A 23,311-nucleotide genomic window follows, 5' to 3' on the forward strand; every position below is an offset into this window, starting at 1 on the left:
AAATGGGTATTGCTGCGCCACAGCCCCTCCTGCACTGCTGCACTGCACTGCATGGTATGGAGCCGCTCCTGCTGCCAGCCACTCCACCTCCAGCTGCCCCGCTCTGCACACAAATAGGACTCTTTGTTCTATATGTGTGAATTTCATGTAAAGATATATACCAATGATCAGGTATGTTCAGTAGCTCAAACACATGCAAGTCATCTGATTAAGGAAAACAAAAAATACTGCTCTGTTGCTTTGGTATTTCTGTATTCCTTTGACTTCATCTGTTGTCAGGTGGAGTTCCAGCGCTTGAGACATAAGACTCACGAGTGCTTCCTCAGACAAACAGCCTCGGTTATTGTGTCCGGCACCTTTTTTATCCCATTCAAACCTCCCAGGTCCAGACAGCTCATTGGTTTATCCATGTGCCCCCAGACTCTGAACGAATATGATGTCTGCATCCTAGGAGAGCTCCCATTGGCTGTGAGCTTCTGTCAGTCAGCCCAGAGGCTGGTTCATGGAGCTGAGCTGGGCTGCTATGATAACTTGATTAACACTAATGCCACAGTGTATCACGCTTAAATGTTTTCTTCTTCCATTTTTCAATGGCCTTCCTTGACACTCGTTCCCATTGCTTTGGCCCGTCTGGCGCATCATATGTCAGTGTCGACATTGAGATCAGTATGTCATTTTCAAAGGGATGATTATACTGCTCCAGAATGCAGCTCATGGAGGCCATGATGCGGACACTGCTGCACAGCAGACCCACCTGCACTGCTGCACTGCACTGCATGGTGTGAGCCGCTTCCGCTGCTGGCCACTCTGCACACAAGTCAAACTCTTTGATCTGTGTAAAGGCTGATCTCTCCGGGGCATTCCGATAGCTCTGGACCCTTGTCTCCTTGCAGCCTTTACAAGGACACAAGTAAAAGACTGGAGGTGCTCTTCTTGGCACCAAAGTCCTATTTTATTCCTTGATAGGAGTCACCTAGGGATCCAAGCAACGTCCTGTGGGAAAAGAGCGGCTTGGGGACTCCTCCTGGGAGATTTTCATCTCCGGGGAAGGAGGGCGGAGGAAGGGGGCCACAGCCAATGGGATATAAGTGAGGAAGGGTGTGGGAATAGGAAGTCCTCCTGGGCAAATGTGAGTGGTCCAACTCCCAGGGGAGCTGCCTCCTGGATCCACGTCCCACACACCGCAATTCCGGTCCAACCAGTAGAAGGAGGGCTCTGCACGCACTGTGAAGGCTCCAACCAGGTTTATTCTAGGAGCGACAAGGGGTCCAAGGCAGGGTGGGTTGGAAAGGAGCAGGGATACAACCAGGCTGAAGGGGAACAGTCTGCAGGAAGCCCAGAACAGGGCGGGGACAGGGTTTATAGCATAGTGGCAATCAGGAGGGGCCAGGGTACAGAGAACCAATGGGACAAGGGATCAGGGGAGGAGCAGGAGTGGGGTGATTGGGGACACACAAATGAGAGGAGGAGAGGAGGGTGGTGACAACATACAAGCCAATGGGGAGGGGAGAACCGCAGAATTTTCTAGGTCTTTTGGAGGGAACCATAGTTGACGGACATCTACAAGGGAGTGCCTTCCCAAGGCATCTCCACCCCACAGTCCCTGGGGTCTCCTCCCACATGGCAGCACTTCCTGCAGTGCTGCAGTACACTGCACTGCATGGTGTGGAGCCGCTCCTGCTGCCAGCCACTCCCACCTCCAGCTGCCCTGCTCTGCACACAAACAAGACTCTTTGTTCTATATGTGTGAATTTCATGTAAAGATATATACCAATGTTCAGTTTTGTTCAGTTGCTGGAACACATGCAAGTCATCGGATTAAAAGAAATGAATGTTTCACTGCTCTGTTGCTTTGGTATTTCTGTATTCCTTTGACTTCATCTGATTGCTGCTCGATTTTGCAAAGTCGCCTGCCTTGTTTTTTCCTCATCTGCGAGGAGGTCTGCAAGGGCAGTTGAGGTTAAGTTCGCTTGCTTAGCCACCCAGCATTCTCGGTTTCCCAATTCTCCAAGTGCTTTTGCTGTGGCCACCCAGGGTAAAAATACTGATACTGCAATGTTTTTTGGTTTTGACCAATGCACAATTTCTGTGTCACAATCACTGTCAATTTGGTGGGTGTTTCTCTTAACATGAGTGAAATTTTGTGTGATATTATTTTTTCTCCAGTTCAGAATTTGGGTATGGTTGGGGGAAAGCAGCGTCAACTGCCTGAAAGTACAAGGCCCTCCGGACAGACAAGAGGGAATGCCAGTCCAAGCTCGGTCTCCGCAAATTAAAAACACTCCTCTGGGCAACAGTCTTGGGTTACCGTAAAAGGTTGATGGGGATCTGATGGTAACAACATACTTGCACCAGTTTGAGGTGACAAATTGTTGGTTAGCTTGTTTCACTTCAATGGAGGGCTTGGGCCCAGGGTAGGGAGAAAACTGAAGACATAAAAAAGATTGGGCGGAGCCGATCAACTCAAATTCTTGGGGTTCGTCTGTGGTTTGGTTGAGAGCTGCTAGCAGGTCTCTCCAAACCACTCGGGGTTCAGGGCGGTTAATAAAAACAAATTCAGGAACTAGGGGTTCTAGGGCAGGGAAAAGAGGGGAGGGGAGATTATCAAACCTGAAAGGGATTCCCACGAGGTAGGTCAACAGAGGGTCTGCTGCAGAGGCGATGGAGAGGCAAAGGTGGTCTTGTCCCATCGCTTGAGCTAGGGTCTGCCACACGTTGGCTTTGGGCTGGGGAATTATCCAGGTGTTGGCCGGCCAGGTGAGAAAAAGTAAGGAGCTTAAAATGAAGAGTCGGGGTCCAACTGAAATAAACGGAGAAAGTAAGTTAAAACTGAAGGCTCTGGGGTGGATGGTTCAGCCTGGGGGGCACCAGACACGACATGAACTTTCCGCTTTCGCCTCAGAGCAGATTGGGTCACTTGAGGCGCAGCGGTAGGCTTGTGTGCCTTCCCTGGGAGGTAGGGCTTGACCCACTTTGAAGGGACCCATTTGAGCCCGGTGGGGGTGGACACGCAAGCGTATCCACGACCCCAAGTCACGACATCAAAGGGCCCTTCAGTCTTCCAAGTTTCAGGGTCTTTTATTAGAACGGGAGGTCTCTGTTTAAATTGAGTGTCTTGGTTGGTGTCAAAATGCCTCGCGATGGGCGGGTTCAGGCACTAAAAGCTGCAATTCAGGAAATTGATGGTAAACAGGGCCCTGGCAAGTTGGATTTGAGGGGGCTCTTCACTGTCTCTTTTTGGTGTTCTAAAGTGCGTTTGAGGCTCTGGTGAGTCCGCTCAACCACGGCTTGCCCTGTTGGGGAGTAAGGGATGCCGGTTTTGTGACTTACTCCTCACTCCTGCAGGAAACCGGAATTCTCTGGAAGTGTACCCTGGCCCGTTTTCTGTTTTGATTTCTTTAGGGATTCCCAACACGGAGAAGGCTTGTAACAGATGTTTTTTGACATCTGCGGTCTTCTCACCTGTGTGGGCAGAAGCGTAGACGGCCCAAGAAAAGGTATCGACAGAGACATGCACGTATTTAAATTTGCCGAAAGACGGGATGTGGGTCACATCTATTTGCCAGAATTCACAGCTTTTGAGACCTCTAGGGTTGGCACCGGAGTTTACAGCAGGCAGTTGGAAAGCCTTCTTTTGGACCTGTGATGGCTGAGGAACACCCACTCTATAATCAAGAGAGGGTCTTTCAAGCCAGGGTCCTGAGATGTCTTTGCTGACTCATCCCATTGAAAAACCAAACCATGGAGGTGTGGCAAATTTCCTAGAACGATGAATTTGAAAGGCAAATCTGTGTTGTACCTGTGTGCTTGTCTCTGTGAGATGGTGTTTTGTACCTTTTCTAAGGCTGCGGCAGCTTCTGGGGTAAGGGTCCTTAGAGAACTAAGTTCTTCTCCCCCTTTCAAAAGATTGAAAAGGGGGGCTATGTCTTCTGTAGGGATGCCTAGCCAAGGTCTTACCCAATTCAAAGCCCCACAGAGTTGTTGGGCTTCAACTAAAGAAGACACTTTAGTGTTAATTGCCAATTTTTGCGGAACAATGGTCTGCTTAGTGATTTCGAGACCAAGGTATTTATTTCCAGGGTGGCATCTTCTGAATTTTACCTTCTTGAAGCTCGAACCCTGCAGAAGTCAACGCATCGGTTGTCAGGGCAAGAGCGTGGGTAAGTGTGTCATCGTCAGGAGTACAAATTAGAATGTCATTGATGTAATGAAGTATGATGGTGTTCTTTGCTGCTGTGTGAACGGGGGACAGCAAGGAAGAGACGTACCGCTGGCAAATCACAGGTGAATTTTTCATGCCTTGCGGCAAGACTCTCCAGTGGTACCTCTTCCCTGGGGCTTCACGGTTGATGGTAGGAACCGTGAAGGCGAAGCGCTGAGCATCATCTGGGTGAAGGGGAATTTGGAAAAAGCAATCCTTAATATCTAAAACGGCCAAATTCCAGTTTTGGGGGAGCATGGTTGGGGACGGCATCCCTGGTTGGAGAGTGCCCATATCTTCAATAATGTTGTTAATTTGGCGGAGGAGTCGCCATTTGTCTTTGTTTGGTTTTTTGATTGCAAAGACGGGGGAATTCCACGGTGACATGAACTCTATGACGTTACCCTTTTTCAATTGCTCTTCCACGAGCTCCGTGAGCGCCTTTAGTTTTTGTTTATTGAGCGGCCACTGTTCTACCCAAATAGGTTTGACTGATTTCCAAGTCAATTTGTGGGTAGGGCGCTCTTCAGTGGCCGCTACTGAAAAACCTGAGGAGCCTTTGGCAGGTCAATCATGGCTCCCCACTGGGATAAAACATCTCTCCCCCACAGGGGTTTCGTGTAATCTAAAACAAATGGGTGGACAGAAGCTAATTGCCCATCTGGCCCCATAATTTGCACCACACTCTTTGATTGTTTAGCTAATTGAAAACCCCCCACGCCCTGGATTCGCCCAGCAGCGCTTTGCAATTCCCATTGTGACGGCCATTCCCTTGCGGGAATGATCGTCACATCTGCTCCCTTGTCAAGCATCCCATTCAGTTTTGTCGATTGCCCATTTTTTGCAAGTTTTCAGGTGTGCCGCGCTGCTGCGTTGAAGACCCTCGACTCCCCACATGGTGGGGAGGAGGGAGCGCCGGCTAGCCGTGAGCACTTGCAGCAGCTAGCAGCGGGGGGCACTACCCTGACGAGCCAGGGGCGTCTAGGCAGCACCTTTGGCAGGCTGGAGCAGTGTTGTGAGGAGCGGCAAAGGTTGGAGGAAGTTGAAGAAAAGAGGTCCTTCACCCCGTTGGTGCAGTCAAGAGAGTTTATTTGTCTTCAGGGAAATCCAAGGGGGCAAAGGCAGGGAGTAACGAAAGACAACAGCATATAAAGGGGGTGGAACATAGGCAAGGATACATTGCATTAACCAATGAGGGAAAACTGAGGAGGGGCATTGGATATAACTGACACGGGAGGCAACAAATGATACACAAGCCAGGGAGGGGCCCGGAGCACTTGCCCAATCACTTCCTGAGGAAGGGAGAAGTCTCTGGAAGGATGGGCAAGGCCCCGGGAGATAGACAGGCCCTGAGAAGAGGGGAAAATGTAACAAATGGGGTAGTTACTAGGGGAATGGGGGCAGAGACAAGGCTTGGCAGCGTGCCCAGACAGGGAGGACGCCATTTGAGGGAAAGGGGGAACCAGGACTGAACCATCAAATTAAGTATAGGGTTGTAACTGGGAAAACATTACAAAATGGGGAGAACAATACAAAACAGGGGAGATAACATAACTAGAAACTGACCGCGCACCGCAACACAGGTGAGCCGGGGTTTCTCAAGACTTAAGGTCTGAGCCCAATTGACGTTGAATGTAGGTGGTGATATGTTTGATGTGTGCTCACACTGTTCAATTAAAGGTGTAAAAATCGGTATCACTTGTGCAATGATTTGACCCTTGGTCAAAACGACAGGTGGTTGTATACACATGATGCTTATGGTGAATTTGTCAGTGAGTGTCGGCAGCACTCCCGGAATGACGGAAATTTCCGGGGTAGTGAATTTTGTGTCTCCTACGATAACACACTTACACCTGAGCTGGTGCCAGGTACCTGGTGCCTGGAACTCGACCATCGCTGGCTTGTGCAGGGAGTCTACGATGACAAGAGACTCTATGAGGCGCAACCTGAAAGGGAAGGCACAAAGAGAGGTTGTCATAACTGGTAAAGTTTGGTTAAATGTGAAAGTCATGTCTGGTAAAGTGGTCGGGTTTGAGGTGCGGGATTGAGGTCCCCTCCCCGAATTCCCCTCTTTATTGATGTTACTTCCCGCCATATTTGTGTCAGCGTGCATGGAGGGGATGCACTCAGGATTTAGTTTTTTGTTTGTTCTTCTCCTTGTTCCATGGAAGCTGCCTGCCTCCTACGGAGCTCATGGAATTGTTTCCGTAAAGGGCAGTCAGGCATCCAATGGTTTGGGTCCCCACATAGATGGCATTGTCCCTGAGATGGCTTCCGTCTCTGTGCTGGAGCTTGCTGTGCGGCCATCACTTCGTTGTCAGTAGCCTTGGCGAAGGACACTCGGCGGGTTGGTGGTCTTGCTCCGGTGTCTTCCTTGATGATCGACGGCACTTTCCGCTGGCAAACTTCGATCATGCTCTGAATAGTAGGTGGAGGATCCAGCGGAAGGCTCAGGATGGCTGCTCTGCAGGCTGCATTCGCGTTGGTGTTGGCAAGCTCAATGAGAATCTCGAGCCGAGTGCTTTCTGCTTGGACCTGCTGGTCAATGGCCCTGCGGAGATGCTCGACAAACACAATAAACGGTTCCCCTGGCCCCTGAAAGATTTTAGAGAAGGTCGGCTCCTGTGTGACTGGGCGAAGTGCGAGGAAGGCTCGTTTGGCCACCTTAGCACTCTCCCGGAGTGCATGACGGGGGATGACATGGGCTTGAATTGCTCCGTCGACCCAATTCCCAAGCCTGACCAATAGGTTGGTACAAACCGTTTCACCATTTAGGGTTGTGGCAGTCTGGGGATTCTCCCACAATTGTGTGAGAATGTCCCTTATTCCCTTTTTCCATGCCTCTTCCCACACCAAAAACTCGGTGGGGTTGAGGAGGCATGAAACAACGGGAACAACGTTAGTTTCTAGCAAAGAGGCTTGAAGGAGCCCCCGGAAGTATTCGCTTTCTTGGGAGAACTCCCTCTGGGCCTTGCACAACTCTTCTATGGTGGAATGGGGGAATGGGGTCCATTGCGCTCGGGGGGCCCTTCACTTTCTCGTAAGTAAGAAACAGGAGCTGCGGTTACTGTGGGTGGCAAGGTTGAATTCAAATTGTCTCGATTCTCACTCCCGGAAGTTGGAGCATGGGAACCGGAAAGTGGGGCGTGGGAACCCGGAAGTGAAGGGGCGGGGCCGAGGGTGGGATCCGGGGCGGAGCTGAGAGGTGGAACTGGTGGAGTTGGCTCCGCCTGTTGGGCGGGTACAGAAGGCGGGGTTTGGGGAGAGGGAGGGGGAAGGGGCATGTAAAAAGGCAGGGGGGTTGGGAGGAGGATTAACATAATTAGGGGCGGGGTTGTGGAAGAGGGAAGGGGTGGGGAAAGGGTTGGCGGGAGAAAGGAAAGGATTATGGGGAGAAGAAAAACTGATGGCGGGAAAAGCCATGCGGTCGCCGCCATTTTGTGCTCCATGGGAGTCATTTTGTAGAAGGTTCTGGGGGCTGCCACTCTCTGAAACTGCAAACTTAACTCTGGGCTTTGCAACTGGGGACTTAGTGGGAAAGGAAACGGGGGATTGCAAAGAATCCTCCGAAGCCTGGACAGGACATCGGAGGCGGGGGGGTCTGAGAGCCTTGAGGAGAGCCCGGTGGGTGATAGCAAGCCGGCGCAGTGCTCTCGCGAGCTGCTCTCCTAAGGGTTCTTCTATTCTTAGGGAGAGAAGGGGTGGAACAAGGGTGTGGGACACGGGGGTTGGGAGAACACGAATTGGGGGGGTGGTTGTTCTTTGGGTTTCTGATGCTGTTCTCTCAATGCTGTAATAATTTGGAAACTCCAATAAACTAATTTTTTATTTTTTGATCTCCCCACAGAATCTAATTGAGCTAATTTTTCTCCGACTGAATTCCAGAATTTAATGTCATTCACTAAATCGGGGGAGACTTCAGGAAACTGAGTGAACAACCATAGAACTAACTCTTTTAATTCTCTTTTTGCAACTTAACTTCCCTCCCCCCAAGGGTACCCACAACTTGATAGTAAACTCTTTTCTGGGGAACAGAGAGTTTGACACCCATCTCTGCTTCACAAACGAACCTACAGAGTAAAACAGAACAAAGCGAAAACTAAAAACCCCAATCACCAGCCCCAATCTCACTGAGCCCAGGGCGAAACCTCTGACTCAACCGGGCGAAACCGGCAGATTAGGCGAACCGGCTCACGAAGATGGGGAGCTGGAGCTACTCACCCCTAACCGGTGGGGAGACGGGGAAAAACTCCGCAGGTCGCGGCTTTTCGTGGAACAGCTCCTGGGTGTGGGAGGTGTTGTTCCAATCCCTGCCCGGAGCGCCACCCCTAAAACGGGGTCTGCTCACGGAGCAGGGTAGTTTGACAGCCACGGAGCAATTGGCGAGCGACGAGAGAGAGGCGAAACTCCTCCCGAAGTCACAAACTCCTGCCGCGGGGCAAGGTGGTCTTCTCTGGCCCCACATTGGGCACCAAACTGCCGCGCTGCTGCGTTGCGGGTTCTCAACTCCCCACGCGGTGGGGAGGAGGAAGCGCCGGCTAGCAGGGAGCACAGCAGCAGCTAGCAGCGGGGGGACACTGCCTTGATGCGCCAGGGCATCAGGCAGCGCCTTCTACAGGGCAGCAGTATCGAGAGGAGCGGCAAAAGTGGAGAAGCTTAAGAGAAAAGAGGACCTAGACTCAGCTGGTGCAGTCCAGAGGATTTATTGTCTCCAGGGGATCCAAGCGAAAAAAGGCCAAGAGCAAGGAATAACAGCAGTATATAAGGGGGGTGGAACATAGGTATTACAGTACAAGAACCAATGGGGGAAACTGAGGAGGGGAATCGGACACAACGAACATGGGCCAGAACTAATGATATAAGAGCTAGGGAGGGGCCCGGAGCACCTGCCCAATCACCCTCCGAGGAAGGGAGAAGTTTCTGGAGAAATGGGCAGGGCCTCGGGAGATGGAGAGGGCCCGGGAGAAGGGGGAAAGCAACAAGAGGGGTGATAACCATGGAAACGGGGGTGGAAACAAGGGCTTGGCAATATGCCCATACTGGGAGGGAACCATTTCAGGAAGAGGGGAAACCAGGGCTGAACCATCAAAATATGCTAAGGATTACAAACTGAAGAAAACATTACGAAATGGGGAGAACAATACAAACAGGGGAAAACATCATAAATGGAAGTCAAATCCACACCACAACATCATCTGTTGTCAGGTGGAGTTCCTACGCTTGAGACACAAGGCTCACAAGTGTTTCCTCAGACAAAAAGCCTCGGTTATTGTGTCCGGCACCTTTTTTGGACCACTCAAAACTCCCAGGTTGAGACAGGTCATTGGTCTATCCATGTGCCCAAGGCTTTGAACCAATACTATGTCCGCGTCGTCGGAGAGCTCCCATTGGCTGTGAGCATCTGACAGTCAGCCCAGAGATTGGTTCATGGAGCTGAGCTGGGCTACTATGATAACTTGATTAACACTACTGCCACGGTGTATCACGCTTAAATGTTTTCTTCTCCTATCTTTTCATGTCTTTCCTTGACACTCGTTCCCATCGCTTTGGCCCGTCTGGCTCATTGTATGTTAGAGAAGCCATAGAAATCAGTATGTCATCTTGAAAGGGATGAATATACTGCTCCAGGATGTGGTTCATGGATGCCATGATGCGGGCATTGCTGCATGGCAGCCCCTCCTGCACTGCTGCACTGCACTGCATGGTGTGAGCCGTTTCCGCTGCTGGCCACTCTGCACACAAGTCAAACTCTTTGTTCTGCATAAAGGCTGATCTCTCCGGGGCATTCTGATAGCTCTGGACCCTTGTCCCCTTGCAGCCTTTACAAGGACACAAGTAAAAGACTGGAGGTGCTCTTCTTGGGACCAAAGTCCTATTTTATTCCTTGATAGGAGTCACCTAGAGATCCAAGCAATGTCCCACGGGAAAAGAGTGGCTTGGGGTCTCCTCCTGGGAGATTTTCAGCTCCGGGGAAGGAGGGCGGGGAAGGGGGCCACAGCCAATGGGATATAAGTGAGGAAGTGTGGGAGGAGACCCCAGGGACTGCGGGGAGGAGATGCCATGGGAAGGCACTCCCCTGTAGGTGCCCATCAACCGGGGTTCCCTCCCTAAGATCTAGAACGTTCTGTTACTCTCCCTTCCCCACTGGCCTGCGTGCCGACCCCGCCTTTCTTCCCTCTCCTTATTCGTCCTCCCTCGATCACCCCACTTCTGCTCCTCCCCTGGTCCTTTACCCCATTGGACTACTATACCCTGACCCCTCCTACCTCTTATAAGTTCTGTCCCCTCCCTGCTCGGGGCTTCTACAATCAGTCGCCCTTCGAGCTAGGTTGTCTCCCTGCACCTCTCCTGTCCACCTCACCTTCTACCCTCCACCTACCCTTCAATAAACCTTCTTGGACCTTCGACTGCGTTTGTGGAACCCTCCTGGTGTGGATTTCGATCAAGTTAGCCAGGACCGGGATGCGACCGAGAGCAGCCTGAGGAGACCTCTCCCCTGGGAGCTGGAACACCCTCACCTGCCCAGCGACGACGACACCCGAGCGGGAACACCACCACCCATTCCGTTCCTGCAAGGAAGGGGCGAGGGGGCGAGTAAACATGGCACAAACCATTACCATTGGGGCTTACAGGGTGAGAAGAATGGGACGAACCATGTGCTCATTACAAATTACCAAACACCCAGAGCAGAAACAACAACTAGATCAACTATTGGGAGTAATACAAGTATCCTTGGAAACAAGTATGTTATATTGAAGGGGGTGATTATACTGTTCCAGGATGTGGCTCATGGAGACCATAAAATGGGTATTGCTGCGCCACAGCCCCTCCAGCAGTGCTGCACTGCACTGCATGGTGTGAAGCCACTCCTGCTGCCAGCCACTCCCACCTCCAGCTGCCCCGCTCTGCGCACAAATAAGACTCTTTGTTCTCTATGTGTGAATTTCATGTAAATATATATATATACACCAATGAGCAGTTGCTTGAACACATGCAAGTCATCTGGTTAATGAAAAAAAAATCACTGCTCTGTTGCTTTGGTATTTTTGTATTCGTTTGACTTCATCTGTTCTAAGGTGGAGTTGCTACGCTTGAGACATAAGACTCAGGAGTGTTTCCTCAGACAAACAGCCTTGTTTATTGTGTCTGGCACCTTTTTTAGCCCATTCAAAACTGGATGGCTGTTCTCGCGTCCTTGAGTTTTGATGATAAGTTAAGACAGCAGAGACCCTTTAACTCCTCACTTTGATGGTTGTGTAGCAGGAGGAGGAAGTTGAGGGCGGCCTGATTTTGGAGTGTCGCCTTCCTTTTTATTTCCTCATTCGTTAGGAGGTCTGATAGAGCGCTGATGTAAGGTTGGCTTGTTAAGGCCCCCAACACTCTAGGTGGGCCAATTCACCTAGACCTTTGGCTGCATATACCCAAGGCAAAAACATGGTAATCAAAACCCCTTTAGACTTGGACCAATGAATAATTTTGGAGTCACACTCTGGGTCGAGATTTTGAAGGTCCATTTAGGGATGGGCCGAATTGAGCGTGACATTCTTCACAATCCAGTTATTAGTTTGAGTTTTGCTGGGGGCAAACCGCGTCAGCCGTCCAAATGTCCAAGGGCCTCCGATCAGGTGAGAGGGGATGCTTGCCTATGCTCAGTCTCTGCAGATTAAAAACACACCATGGGGCAACACGACAAGTGAATAAATATGATATGGTATTCTCCACCCCTTACACAGTGACACCATTGTGTTTTGCCAAGGGATACTTCTTACCTTTTAACTAAAAGTTGCTATGTGAGATCCCTATCATTGTGGAGGGCAGCTCACAGTTCATTTCAAGCACAGGTTCTGACAGAACCCATCTCCCTGATTAGTGAAAAGGAGAGCAAAAGAAAAGAGAGAAAAAAAGATAGAAGCTTTGCCTTCTTCTTGAAAAATAAAAGCAAATCATTAGCTTTTATTATCGGAACATCAGTGGAAGAAGAAGCTAAGCCGCTCATGTGGTGCTCTCATGTGTGGCACTGTGTGTTTTTAGAATTGGTTATTCCGTTTGTAACTCAATATTGGTTCGGTCCTCAGTTCCCCCCATGTACTTCCCTCACAATGGTTTTCCCTATTGGAGCTGCCCCCCCTCCCCTGCCTGTCATGGTAACCACCCCCCTTATCTCGAGAATTCTCTGGGTCAGTCATTCCTTAATTTGATGTATGATTTGCCCCTGGGGTTTTTCCCCTCCCCTGTATGATCCTCAGTGGCTTAGCTGTAACCCACGCTCCTCCCTGGGTCCTTGCTATTGGTAAGCTTTGTGTCTACTCCTATCACACCCACTCCCTTTATCAGTGTCCCCCCGGGACCCCGCCTTTGGCACCCATCCTTAGCACCACCAGGAAAGAAGATTAAAAGATCCTTGGTACCTATATGGGTGTCCCTCTTCCTTCCTTTGCTTCGGTACCTCGTAGCTGAGATCCCACCTGTGCCACCTGCGCCGCAGACGGTAACCACTGCCCAGGGTTCCGGAGGGAATCTGGAAGTGGCACTTCGTGTGGCCATTTTCGGCTGGGCTGGGGGCATCCAGCCAGGCTCCCATACAGCCCCAGTGGCCACGGGAGAGAGGCTACACTCATGTTTGCGTGGCTCCACACTGATGAATATTGCAGGACAGTCTTCACAGCTTGGTGCCCTGGCCAGCCCCGCCGGGCGCTGCTGCTCCCCCAGCACTCCTGACTCACTGTGGGCTGCAGCCTCTATCACAAGAGGCTGCAGCCTCTATCACAAGGACTTGGGTCCCACCAGAGCAATGCTGGGAAGGGGGGCTTCTGTATACCACATCTTCCTGCTCTCTCAGCCCCGGGATTTGGCAAGACCTGCTGCCCAGAGGCTGTCACACCCACGGCTGCTCACGCAACGCCGGCCACCTGTCTGCTAGAGGTCTTCCCAGCCAACCCAGAGCCAGTCGCAGCACACTGTCGTGGAGGAAATGCGCCCAGCCAGAGCTGGCCACCAGCTGGGCTGTGGTCACTGCCTACCCCCACTCCATGTCTGCTCAGCCCCATGCGGGTTTCACAGTGTTGTTCCTGGGCAGGTGTGGTCAAGAGCAGACTCCTCCTGGTCCGATTGACCAGCTCTCCCAGCCCACCTTGCTCTCAGGCCTGGATAACTAAATGTGCGCACAACCAGACGAAGAAGGAGGGCTCCGAACATGGCTGAAGGTCCAACAGGATTTATTGTAGGAAGGTCGGAGGGTCCAGGTAGGGTGAGGGTGAGGAGAGGAGCAGGGACACAACCACTGCTAAAGGGAAGCCAGTGGCAGAGCCCGGAACCAGGGTGGGGCCAGAGTTTATAACTGAGGGAAGGCAGTAGGGGCCAGGGTACATGTGTCCAATGGGAAAGGGAATCAGGGGAGGAGTCGAGGTGAGGTGACAAGGGGTACACCAATGAGAGAGTGGAACGAGGGTGGTCCTACTACGAGAACCAATAGGGAAAGGAAGAGCAGTGAACCTTCTAGAACCGGGGAGTGGACCACAGCTGACTGACTGAAGTATCCTCCCAGGGCATCTCTGCCCCATCCTCCCTGTGGTCCCCTCACACATCTCCCCCTTTTTTGTTTATTAAAAACGCCTCACTTGCCATCTTTTGGACGGCCCTTTTGAAGCAGGCGATGGCGAATAACGATTACTATGATTATAAAAATCTACACAAGGCCTCTTAAAATGGAGGCAGCCCACTCGGGAATTCCCCAGCGTCCAATGAGTCTGTCAAGCCTGTTATAAAAATGAATGAGGCCAAATTTCAGAAAATGGGTGAAAAAGGCTCTCGTTTATTTAAAAACAAGTCAAAGGGAATAGAGAATCCGGGATAAGCCCAGATCCTCACACAACAGCTCAAAAGAAGAACAGAAGAACCCCCAAGAACAGAAAACTCCCCTTTTTATAACAATCCTTGGTCCAGGATTGGTGGGTTTTGGATCCGCGCACCGATTGGTGGAATTCGGGCGCTTTGATTGGTCCTTACCGAGGTTCATTCTGGACCAATCATTTCTCCAGGGCGTCGAGTGATTGGCTGGCGCTTCGGCCCAATCACTTTCCGAGTTGTCCACCCTCCACCCCCACCAAGTCCTGAACACCTTCCCTTCCCCCACAACAAACAACTCCCCATTCTTTCCCCAACATTATAACAACAAACTTATAACAAAGCCCATCAGCCGCTTTTTTCTCTGATTGAATGCCCTTCACCTGGTCCTGAAGTCCTTTGATGTTGGCTTGGACGGAGGTGCTATGAGAGGACAGGTGAAAACATCAAAGTCCTTCAAAGTCTTCGCATCCATGGCCATGGGCAAGCAGCAGGAAGTCAATGGCTGCTCGATTCTGCAGCGTGGCATGTCTGGTGGTCTCTTTGTCCGCCAGTAGGTCAGACAGTGCAGAGGACATAGCGTTGGCCTGCTTACTAAGCCAGCACCCCAGGCTGAAGCAGCCAGTTGCCTAGGAAGGCTCATTCCTTCCTTTCGCCCAGCAAGCAACCAGCACTGCTTGCAGCAGGGGCATTCTCCTGGGTCTGGTTATCCGGAACAATGCCTAGGGAAACTGCTCCATGTTATAGTGAAGGCAGCTCCCTGTCATGGACGGGGCTCACAGCAAGACCAACAGATGAAAAGAGAGTGACTCCAGCCAAGGGTGAAATCAGACTTTAATGAGGCTGAGGGGATCCCAGGGCTGAAGCCCCGAACACACAACTGCAACAGCTTTTAAGGGACTAGGGAAACAGGGGAGGAGACAACCTCTGGACAAATGGGGAACCAGAGGGGAGCGGCATACAAGGGATTGACATTAAGGATAGACCAATGGGAGTACATTGAGGGCGGGACCCTGACCCCTGAGCCAATCACTTGATGCTCCAGCTAGAAGTTTCTAGAGGGAAGGGAGGGAGCGCCAACTGACAGACAGGGCACCAGGGAGGGGTCAAAGGAAGGATACATGGGGTTGGGGAGGAGCAGGGATAGCGCGCAGTGAGGAGGAGGGTGGAGTGAGCCAAGCTCGAACCATGGCAAGCTGAGGAGGAAACTAAACAGTCCAACATACAAACTGAGGGGGAAACAGAACAACCCGACACAATAAAACACCAGGTGAGAAAGCTCACCGAGGGCCTTCGCAGCAGCAAGTCAAGGTAAGAAAACGGATACCACGACCAAATAAAAAACCAAATAATTGATTTTTCCCCAATTATTAATTTGGCTGCCACAATTTGGGCCAAATTCTTCATAAGATCTCTTTTGACAGGCCGATTTGGTGTTCTGTCTCCAATAATGTAGTAGAGTGACATTTCGGGTGAGAGTAGTCAGCTGGCCAAGGCTGGAGGGACCCCCTTTTATACTGAAGGGGATTCCTGCCTATACCCTATCTCCACAGATAAGAAACACCCCCTGTGGGAGCACTCTGGGTTATGGTATTGACTCCGATGGTGTAGTGCTGGTGTAATTGCACCATTCAGCCACATTGTAGCATCGGTCATTCACGATGTCCTTAGGGACGCTACTTTGTAATTTTGTTGTAAATTACCTATCTGATCTTGCCTTGTACTCAACAGTGATACAATAGTTTGCTTTGTTGGAGCCCACCAGGTGTAATTCCTGAGGCTTCTGTGGGGCATGTGGGAGAATCTTCGTTCATTCATCCCAGGTGTCCACAGGGTTGGGTTTCTTACCTATGAATGGATAGTCATTTTGTGATAGGGGTATTCCCACCAGACGTGTTGAAAGTGGATCGTCCACGCTTCCCATGGCCTTGCAAGGGTTGTCTTGCTGCAAGGACTTCAAGAGTGCGGGATGCGGGTGTCATCCCTGGGCAGACGAGGGTGGTCCAGCTCCCAGGGGAGAGGTCTCCTCAGGCTGCTCTCGGTCGTGTCTCGATCCCGACTAGCTCGAACAAAAATCCACACCAGGAGGAAGGAGGGCTCCACAGACGCAGTCAAGATCCAAGAAGGTTTATTGAAGGTAGATGAAGGGTAGAAGGCGGGGCGGGCAGGTGCAGGGAGACAACCAAGCTCGAAAGGAGGCTGACTGTGGAAGCCCCGAGCAGGGCGGGGACAAGACTTATATATGGGGCTGGTGAGTAGGAGGGGTTTAGATACAGTAATCCAATCGGGTAGGGGATCAGGGGAGGAGCTGAAGTGGGGTGCTTGGGGGAGAAGAAATGGGGAGAGGGAAGGAAGGAGGAGTCGGCACACAGGCCAATGGGGAAGGGGGGATAACAGAACTTTCTAGATCTTAGGGAGGGAGCCCCGGATGACGGGCACTTACAGGGGAGTGCCTTCCCAGGGCATCTCCTCCCCGCAGCCCCTGGGGTCTCCTCCCACACAAGAGGGTGACCCAGACGTTTTGTTTCGGTTGGGGGACTGTGGTTATTCCCTGTGGCCACGGGAGCAAATCAGTCCTGGCTAGCTGCTCCCTAAGCTTGGCCAGAGGTAGCCACAAGGTTTGTGACCCCCAGGTTCCCTTAGAGGACCCCAGCTGGTGGTGCCGTCTGTGGCGTGGGTGGCACAGGTGAGGAGGTGACCACGAGGAGTCCGAGGCAAAGGAAGAAAAGAGAGGACACTTGCGTGGCTGTCAAGGAGGCTTTATTCCTTAATGGGTCCATTGGCAAGTGACAAGGGAGAAAGGCTCAGTGAGGAACTGATAAAGGGAGTGGGCGTGGAAGGAGGACACTCAGGGTAACCAATAAGAAAAGGGCAGGGGAGGAGCGAACAACTTATCTGAACCAATAAAGATCATACATAGGAGGGGAAAAGCCCTGGAGGCAAATCACAGAGCACAGTAAGGATGACTGACATGGAAAAATCTCGAACAAACAGGGAGTGGTTACAGTAACTGACCAGGGGAGTAGGTGGCACCACTGGGAGGGAAGAGGACTTATAAGGGCAGGGAGGGAGGAGGGAAGGATCCCTGGGTTTGATGGGCAGGCAAGTGGCGGGAAAGGAAAGTAACAAACAACCTGGGACATACCATCGTGAGGGGAGAACATGGGGGGAACCAAGGACCAAAGCATTTTTCCTAACACAAACAACTAATACAACCAATAATAACAAATCTTTTAAAAGCACAATGCCACATCTTTCAATGTCTAATTTCATTTGTAAGCAAACCTAACGTTTATTTGCAAAAGCAAGTATCTTTTTCACTCATCCATCAGTGGAATCCTTCCCATTGTTTCTTCTATCTCCCAGGGCTAGTTTTATCTACCAGCAGACCCACAGCTTGTTTGTAAAGACAAACTCGCTATTACTCCTAAATATGACGAACCAATCATTAATCACAACTCAAAAAACAACTTATTCCTATGTGGAATAACTATAAGCATAAGAACTCCCAGCAGCCAATTTCTCCTCATCCTAACTATAAATGTTATTCCCATGGCCTTAAGTCTTGGGTTACCTCAGGATGGCTAAATTCTGCGGTGAAAGGGTGTCCTCCTGGGCAGGTGAGGGTGGTCCAAATCCCAGGGGAGCTGTCTCCTCGATCCATGTCCCACACATCACAATCCTGGATAGCTCTAAGAAAGTCCAACCAGTGGAAGGAGAGCTCCGCACGCACTGAGAAGGGTCCAACCAGGTTTATTGAAGGAATAAAAGAGGGTCCAAGGCAGGGTGGGTCAGAAAGGAGCAGGGATACAACCAGGCCGAAGGCGAACAGGCGGCAGGAAGCCCAGAACAGGGCGGGAACAGGTTTATAACATAGTGGCAAGCAGGAGGGGCCAGGGTACAGAGACCCAATGGGACAGGGGACCAGGGGAGGAGCAGGAGTGGGTTGACTGGAGACACACGAATGAGAGGAGGAGAGGAGGGTGGGGCTGACATACAGGCCAGTGGGGAGGGGAGAACTGCAGAACTTTCTGGGTCTTTGGGAGGGAACCATAATTGACGGGCATCTACAGGGGAGTGCCTTCCCAAGGCATCTCCACCCCGCAGTCCCTGGGGTCTCCTCCCACAAGCTTCCACAAGGAGGTACTATTAAAATCAAACAAAAGCTGTATTTTTTTTAATTTCAGCTGCCATTTTGCATATTAGATTTCTCCCAGGAAAATCTACTAAGAAACTACCAGAGCCACATATGAAGATATTTGCTTTACTTGTTGGGCCAACACTCTTCATATAACACCAGTGGAAGGAAAACACCTCTGTTAAATTCAGCAGAAGACATAGACTAGTAATTTAATCTGCTATCACGCCCATAATTTGATTTCATTATGTATTGTATTAATACAGTCTACTGATTTACTGATTTAATTTTAATTATTACCTCAATTTGACCATTGCATTGTTCAGTCTTTATTCTTTTCAGTATAAATTTAGAATATTAACTTACTAATAGATGCTCTTAAGTGAACCAGGACTAGCAGCTCTGGGACTGGCAGCATGTGGCACCACGACAGGGCTCAGTGTGATCATGCCAGGGACCAGCATGCCAGCTGCCATCATTAGCACGTCCCCTAAAATGTGCCATAGGTTATCACTGTGCATCCTTTTGTCCTCCAGCTTTCCCTGCAAGTCTGCTATATGTACGTGCAGTATCTGCACTAGCACTTTCAGGGACTTGATTGCCACTGTATCCTGGCAACACCAAGCAGCTCTTTCTTGTACGGTGGGCAAACAGAGCAACACCCACCACCACATAAATGGAAGATTTCTCTTTTCCTGGCTTGGCCTTGGCTTTTGCCCATAAGGCTGAGACCCAGCCTGTGACACTTTGGACACGACCTTGTGGTGGTACGCTGTGACCACAGGGTAGGAAGTCACCAGCTACCACACTTCCTGCAGCCAGAGGGCACACAAGAGAGAGGCTACCCCCAGATCTCAGCTGAGACCTATACAGGTGGCAGTGCTTAGAGGGAGACTGTGGCTCCCTGCAGTAGGCTGTGGCATGGGTAGCACAGCAAGGAAACAAGACACGAGGAAATGAGACAAAGCAAGTTGGGAAAGATCATTCTTATGAAATCGAAGGAAGGCTCCTTCCCAGGAAACAACAAAGCCCAGTGACAAAGAAAACGGGTCTGACTAGCATTTTTAAAGAGGGGATGGTACAAGGGGTGGGTACAACTCATCCAATGAGGGGATCTTAGGGGGAGGAACACATCACTTAACATACCAATAGGGCTCATTCAGGGGAGGGAGGAAGTCTTATAAACCAATCAGCCACTTGAAGTAGGGCTAACTGACACAGAACATTCCAGAACACAAGGGGAGTGACTACAGGGACTGACAAGAGTAAGGGGCAGTACAACTGGGATTGACAAGGGCTTATAAGGGAATGAGGGGAGGAACAGGGAGGCTGACACACTGGCAGACAAGTGGTGGGAAAACTTTGTGGTAAACAACTTAGGGAAAACCATGTGAGGGAACAAAATGGGGGACATGGGAGAAAACATTATAACTGACTAACATAGTATGTCTAACTTTTATATTAAAACAACTGTAAAACACTAACTACCACAGTCCCTTACCCACTCCATTCCAGACACAGAGGGTCTTGCTCTGAAAGCTTCTAAGAAATCCAGGAAGGGGGCAGATGGATCACGGTACCAAACACCGGAGCGCCCTGAAAAATCATTCACTTATTCTCCTCTGCTAGTTAAGCAGAGGAGGGGGGAAGAAAACTCATGGGGTGAGATAAGGATTAGGAGAAGGCAAAACAGGCTAAAGAGTTTGAAAGGTATAAAGAAAAAATTATTAACAGAATTACAAAAGAAAAATGGGAACTAGAATAAACTTTAAGAATACCTTTCCCCCCCACCCCAGCCTTTCTTTCCTTCCCACTGACAACGCAGGGAAACAAAACATGGGACTTTTAGTCAGTCTGTTACTTCTAAAGATCTTTCTTCATTTGGCTTAGGGAGAAGAGTCTCTTTTGCTATGCCATGGGGTCTTTCCCACAAGACACAGTTCTTTGTGAACTTTTCCAACCTGGTTTAATTTTCACAAATGGCAGTCCCACCCGACATGCTACAATGTGAACTCCTCCCATGGGCAAAACCCAGTCTTTTCACCACTGTTTTTCCATGGGCCATTAGTTCAGGGGGTCCACTTTTTAGGGATGAGCTTTTCTAGTATAAAAGCAAGGGTCCACTTCCTCTGTCTCTGAAAGCAAGGGTTTTCTCTCTCTGTTCTCTCTGTTCAAGCCTTTTACCAGATCACAGCTTCTCAGCATCCACACATTCTAGGGTAAGCACCCTTTTCTCATGGGCTGCTTGTGAATTCTGCATCCTCCATGCACTTAATGAATTACAGGGAAATAGTTTGTTATATTATAGTCCTCACCACAGCTTGCAGAAGAATCTCAGCTCTGAGGCTTGGACCACCTTCTCCCCCCTCCCTCCTTTGCACTGACCTTAGTGTCACCATGTTCTTCTCATATGCCTTCACCTTTTCTTTCTCTCTGATTTGGGAGAGAATTGGTGTCCGTAGGTTCGTCTGCTCTCAAGTTCTACCAATGAATTGAAAAGGATTTTATGGAGTTCTGCAGCACTGAAAAGTTCATTTCATCTGGGCTCCAGACTGGGGAATTGCTGTGCCTCTTGCTGCTGATCACATGGTCCTTGGTGGCATTGAGCAAGCCGCATCACTCTGTGCTTTTTCTTCATGTGGGGCTCCTAAAAAGAAAAGCTGCTGCCCCCACTTTTGTCCTTCTGTCTACAACATAGCTGGGCAAAAGCGGCCAAGACGATAAAGTCCATTAGGAGCCATGCTGAGATAGCCGTGGCTGCACAGTGCCGCCCTGGTCACGCCGATTTCAGCTGCACAGTCCTGGCCACATGGCTGCTCCTGCATCAGGATGGTGGTGGCCACATGGTTGCTTGTGGCACCAGGACAGCTCCCAGTGGCACGGCCTGGTGGCTGCACCAACACAGGCTCCAGCATCCACCTCTGAGAAGGGGGCCTGGCTGGCTGCACTGGGAAGGAGCCCAACAGCCCCCACCACTACCACCACTCCAAGGGAAGGGAGAAAGAGAGTTTCCTGTGGTTTCTGTCTTTCTTAAATAGAGGCATTAGCAGCTTTTCTAATTGTCTTAGCGGTGTGCCTGTTCTCAAAACAAGCCAGCAATTGGTTTTGCCAGGCATGGAGGAAGCTGCTAGCAGCTCCTCACAGCAAAAATCACTTCCATGGCTGGCTTTTCCATTTTTTCCCTCCTCACCAAAATGAAGCTATTTAAAACCACCACATATCCCTTCAAAACATGAGTGCTGGACTTGGATCCTTCTGCGTTTAGTTTAATACTATTTGCAGCTGCTTTAAACATTCTTTAGAGTGTTTTTGGTACTCTCCAGGTGAGAGCTCATAAGGCAAAGTTTAATACCAGATATTCTCACATAGGTGAGAATATTAAGAAAGATATTACCTTTTCCAACAGCTGCCATTAAGAGAAACCAAAAGGTTTCTCTTAATGGCAGCTGTTGGAAAAGGTATTATCTCTTGTTTCAGTAACTTGACTCTTCATTTTTTTTAACATGATGACCGTAAAATACTCATCTGTGCTACCTGGAATTAATAGTTGCCTGATTTCATCTGGAGAAGACAGAGATGTGGTGGGATGACCTCCTGTAAAAACACAACATCTGGACTGTATAATGCTGGGTATGTACAGATTCCTTTAGCTTGATATTTCATATTTCCTAGATCCAGCCCATCAATTTCCAGGTGATCAGTGAGAAGTTGCTGTCATTTTTTGGCTGTGAGACTGCACTGGCATTACTTGCAGTTGCGTCTGCAGTGAGGTCAATACAGCTGCTGGTGTCTGCCCAGGCCAGAGATGCCCTGCCTGCTGCTGCCACCAATTATTGTCACATTGTACTGTGGGAATTCCAAGAAGTTATTTTAAAAATAGATGGTCAGGCATAGCAATGGGGAATTAAGACACACTGACCTCCTTGTTTGTCCCGAAGATTATTTATAATAACAAACTAAACACTTTTATGTTCTAAACTTAGCACAAACAAGCATGCATTGGCTCCCTGTCACTGCAGTGTCACAATTCATGCGTTCCTTTACCCAATCAGCTCTCTGGTCATGTGGTGTGCATGCACCTCTCCAGCCAACCACTGCCCTGTGCACATGCCAGACATACAACCTGATCTCTGGTTACAGGACCTGGTTTGTGCCTTGCTGTTAGCCCAACCTTTCCCGGAGTGCTTTCTGTTGAGCTAAAGTGAACAGGATTTCTTGTGTCCCACAGTCAGGAATTAAATTAAGCCAAATGAGGGAAGCATTGTATCTGAGAATCATTTATTGGTAAGGAAAAAAATAAAATAAAAAAGAGTTTCCCAGCTAAAGAGGGCTATAAAAGACAAAGAATGAGGAAGAAAAATGGGAGGGAGAGAGGGAGAGAGAGGGGAGACAGAGGGGAAAAGAGGGCTTTACCACCAGGGGTTGGGGAATGCTCTAAACACTGCCTGCCTGGGAACAACTCCTGTGACAGCAGGCGGCTGGACACGAGGTGAGGGAGCACTCAAGCAGGAGGTCCAGGGGCCTGGGCAGGGTTGCAGTGAGGATCACAGTGATGGTCAGGCTCAGAGGTGGGCAGGGCTGGACACAGGTGACTCAGGCAGGGATGCAGAGGTGAATCAGGGAGGGATGCAGAGGTGACTCAATCAGGGAGGGATGCAGAGGTGAATCAGGGAGGGATGCAGAGGTGAATCAGGGAGGGATGCAGAGATGAAGCAGTCAGAGTGTTGGTCAGGGACACAGGGAGGCAGGACAAACGCACGGGCAAGAAAGAGCCAGCGAGGGCAGGAGAGCCAAAAGGTAGGCTGGGGCCAGGGCAGAAATGTAAGACTCAAAACCCCCCAGAACTTGTGACACTGATATTTTTTATGCCCGTGGTTGCTCCCAAAGTCCACCTGCTGACAGGAGACCATTGTCCCAATCCAATGTCCCACTGCAGTCCATTGGTAGAGACATTTTGCCATCGATTGCAGTGTCTGTGGAGGGTTCAGTGTCTGTGGTGTTCCCCTGCTGACTGCCTGTCCCATGTGAGATGTGAACTGGCTGCCAGGCAAGGTCTCCCCAGAGACAAGGTTTTCCTCCATCTTCTCCTAGCTGCCTCCTTAATGTGGCACATGTGCAACCTGTCCCCC

This window comes from Serinus canaria, chromosome Z (genome assembly GCF_022539315.1).
Source record: "Serinus canaria isolate serCan28SL12 chromosome Z, serCan2020, whole genome shotgun sequence".
Classification (NCBI taxonomy): domain Eukaryota; kingdom Metazoa; phylum Chordata; class Aves; order Passeriformes; family Fringillidae; genus Serinus; species Serinus canaria.